We start from the raw sequence: 4,020 nt of genomic DNA, 5'->3' as shown, positions 1-4,020 counted from the left end.
GCCACACCAGAGGCATGATCCTAGCATTCCATGGCAGCTTCTTTCTCTCCCAGCCTTTGTGAAGGGCTGCTAGGTTCCATGATGCACTCCGGAGGTCAAGGGGCTGGAGCCAAGGTTGCTGCTGCCCTCCCTCAACTGTTACTGCACCTGCTGCAGCTATGGAGCAAATTTAATAAGTTCTAATTCACAGACCATATACTATGAACTATTAGTATCTTCAGGTACCATATTCCACTTGCTAGTCACTTAATTTTATAGTTGCCAATGTCTTAAGTGTTCACTGACTTGTAAATATGCTGGAATGGAAATCCTAATATCACTGATGTCTTTTAATTTCTAAGAATGATGATTTTGAAATGACCCTTTCTGAAGAGAAGAGGATGGGACATAGACCCAACTGTTCGAGAGTGCCTTTGGGTAACACTCTATTGGCCCAAGAATGAGTCTACACAGCTGGTATCCAGTTGTTTTGTGTTAGTCTTTGGGTCATGTTTTCTGTTTGGCCTTGGAGTCTTAGGCTTCTCTTTGTAGACATAGAAGATGGGAAAGTAATTGCCAAGGCTTATATAGTCAGGAGCCATTTACTTCCTGCCCTTCTGAAATGGCATCTCACTACATAGCCAAGATAGCCTTGAACTTATTTTGCTTCTGCTTCAGCCTCCCAAGTGATGGAATTACAGGCTTACCATTCCATGCCCAGCTATCTCTCATGGACCATTTGAAATAGAAAAATCATGACATGTGCGCTATATCTACTAAGAGACTTGTGCAAAGACCAAATAATTTACAAACCAGTTTTTAAGAATATAGACTCATATTCAACTGAATTACAAATTCAATTTTGGTTTCTTACCTACTTTTGGTTAAAGAGGTAGACACTATATCACTGAGCTTTATTCACTTGTACAGAAATGTGGATGGTGCCAGGGACAGGTAGCTCATGCCTATAATCTTACTCAAGAGGCTGAGATGTAAGGATTGTGTTTTGAATCCAGCCCGGGCAGAAAAGTCACCATTAGAATAGGAGGACAAGAGCCAAACTGATGAGCCAGATACTCTTCTGAAAAATGGTTTAATATGGTAGATTGTTTCCCACATGTCAGTTTGTCCTTCTGCTTGTAGATAGAAAATTTATAAGGCTCAGAAAAGGATTCAAGCTCTCTGTTAAACCATACTGTAGCCATTTTGATTTTTATTAAAGGAATAATCAATTTAGACATTGGTAGCTCATGCCTATAATCCTTGCTGTTTAGGAGGCTGAGATCTGAGGAACATGATTTCAGGCCAGCCCAAGCAGAAAGTCCATGAGACTTGTCTCCAATTAAACAGTGATAAACCCAGAAGAAGAGGTATGCCTTAATAGAGTACTATTCCTAAGGAAAAAGCTTTATTTAAGCTGCCCTAAAACTTCTGGTGATATGTTGGGACATTGCCATGTACAATGCTGCTGGACCCTGCCTTCCTTTGGTGTGTTTGCCTAGAGCCTGGCTTTCACTCCTGTGGATATAGGCTGTTTAGCCCACAACCTTGGGGGTGGCATGATCCGTGTATGGAATATACTGCCCAGACAAACAACTATGATGTAAGCAATGATTGACAAGGTGTTAGTCCAAAGTTACAATGGTAAGGATGTATTCTGTTTAGCTTTTTTCTTTAGTTAATTGCTTTATAAAGTTTATCTGCTTATTTAATGTACTCTAGGAAATCAAAAGTTAATATTTGGGATTTTTGGTACAATTTGCAACTAGGCAAGTAAGAGCACCCATTGCCCCCAAATTCAACATTTAAAATTATTAAAACTTTGTTCAGATATTTTAGTCATCATAAATTTGAGCCAGGGATGGGAGCTCACACTTGTAATGCTAGCTGCTGGGTCTTGACAGATACAGAGAGGATTATGATTTGATGTTAGCCCGGGAAAAACATTCAAAATATTGGATCTCAATTAATATTGAACCCAATGCATTGTGCTTCTTATTTCATCTACTCAGAAAGGGTAAAAAGAAGGATTATGGTCCATGCTGGCCTGGTCATAGACATAAAACCCTACCACAAAAATAGCTAAAGCCGAGCCGGGCGCAGGTGGCTCATGCCTGTAATCTTAGCTACGCAGGAGGCTGAAATCTGAAGATCACAGATCAAAGCCAGCCCAGGCAGCCCAGTGAGACTCATATCTCCAATAAACCACTAGAAAACCAGAAGTGGTACTGTGGCTCAAACAGTAGAGCCCTCACCTTGAGTTGAAGAACTCAGGGACAACACCCAGGCACAGAGTTCAAGTAACATAACCAACAAAAGAAAAATGAGGGCTGGGAAGGTGGTCAGTGGTAAAGCGTTTGCCTTGCATGCATGAGGCCCTGGGTTCGATTCCTCAGCACCACATAAGCAAAAAGAAAAAAGCCAGAAGTGACGCTATGGCTCAAGTGAAGAGTTGAGGGACAGCACCCAGGCCCAGAGTTCAGGCCCCATGACTGGACCCCCTCCCCACCAAAAGAAAGAAAGAAAGAAAGAAAAATAACTAAAGCCAAAAAAAAGCAGGTGTATGGCTCATCTGGTAAAGTACCTACCTAAAGTGCATGAGGCCCTGAGTTTAAGTTCTAGGATAGAAAGGGGGAAAGGATGTGAAGGAATAGAAGGAAGAAAAGAAGGAAGGGAGGAGTTATTCTGTATCTTGTACTTGCCTAGCTATTTCATAAAGGTGGCTTCTCATTCCTTTTTTTTTTTTTTTTGGTCGGTTGTGGGGCTTGAACTCAGGTCCTGGATCCTGTCCCTGATCTTTTGTGCTCAAGGGTAGTGCTCTACCGCGTTGAGTTACATTGTCACTTACGGTTTTCAGTGATTAATTGGAAGTAAGAATCTCATAGAGTTTCCTTCCTAGGCTGGTGTTGAACCTTGATCCTCAGATCTCAGCCTTCTAACTATCTAGAATTACAGGTATGAGCCATTGGCTCTGGTCACTCATTTGTTTTCTTTCTTTTTATTTGTAAGTCATGGGACTTGAACTCTGGGTGTTGTCCCTGAGCTCTTCAGCCTAAGTGAAGTGCTCTACCACTTGAGCCAGAGCCCACTTCTGGTCTTCTGGTGGTTAATTGAGGATAAGAATCTCATGAGCTTTCCTACATGGGTTAGCTTTGAACTGCAATCCTCAGATCTCAGCCTCTTGAGTAGTTAGGATTACATGTGTAAGCCACCTGCACCCAACTTCCTCATTTATTTTCTCATGGTGAGTTCAAGCTGATTTCTCTACTCCTTGTAGTTCCTAGCAACTACAAAGTAGGCCTAGAGGTACCTCATCCTTCACAGTACTCCTTAGGACCAAGTGACTGCTGAGTGCAGGAAAGCAGATGAGGCCAATATAAAATACAATACTATCTATCTATCTATCTATCTATCTATCTATCTATCTATCTATCTATCTATCTATCTATCTATCTATCTATCTATCTATCTATCTATCTATCTATCTATCTATCTATCTATCTATCTATCCATCCAGTGGAGAGAACTAACACAGTCCCCCACTACCACAAATTATGCAGTCGAATTTCCCACATTTGGGGAAATCTCAGGGGTCAGCAAATCTGGAGTGCAATAGATAAGCCTGGCCCTGGGAAAACCACCTTCGTGATCATAGTATCTCCCCTGCCAGGTAAGTAACAAGGCTGACTCGGCATTTAAAAAACTAACAAACATGTGAGAGTAGTTCACATTTGTAATCCTAGCTACTCAGAATGCTGAAATCTGAGGATTAAGCTTTAAATACTAGATAAATTTTGCTGAATTTTTATCAAAGCTCCTTTGGTGTTTTTAATTGAAGGTTTTATTTATTTTCTTATTTTACTGTTTCTTACTGTGACTACCAAAAAGCTGAGTGACTTCCATGGCTTGTATTCCTGGATTACTTTGGAAGTGCTCTAAGACTTCATCAGAGGCCAGACTTGTTCTACTCAGTTGAGTAGCTAGCCACAACGCTGTAAGCGACAATACTTACAGTAAGCAAAGTTACATAAAATTAAAAAT

The 4,020-nt window shown here is 40.9% G+C and overlaps 1 non-coding gene across 1 annotated transcript; it reads right to left on the bottom strand.

The window, feature by feature from the left end:
* Positions 1-3,493: 3,493 nt before the first annotated feature.
* Positions 3,494-3,657, bottom strand: LOC122096928. The gene has a single exon (XR_006145438.1). It is a non-coding gene; the product is annotated as a U1 spliceosomal RNA (small nuclear RNA).
* Positions 3,658-4,020: the final 363 nt, after the last annotated feature.

The sequence above is a fragment of the Dipodomys spectabilis genome, unplaced genomic scaffold, assembly GCF_019054845.1.
Source record: "Dipodomys spectabilis isolate Male_0828 unplaced genomic scaffold, ASM1905484v1 ptg000404l, whole genome shotgun sequence".
NCBI classification, from domain to species: Eukaryota; Metazoa; Chordata; class Mammalia; order Rodentia; family Heteromyidae; genus Dipodomys; species Dipodomys spectabilis.
Note: the sequence above shows the minus strand (reverse complement) of the source record. Positions and strands in the feature narration are given on the sequence as shown.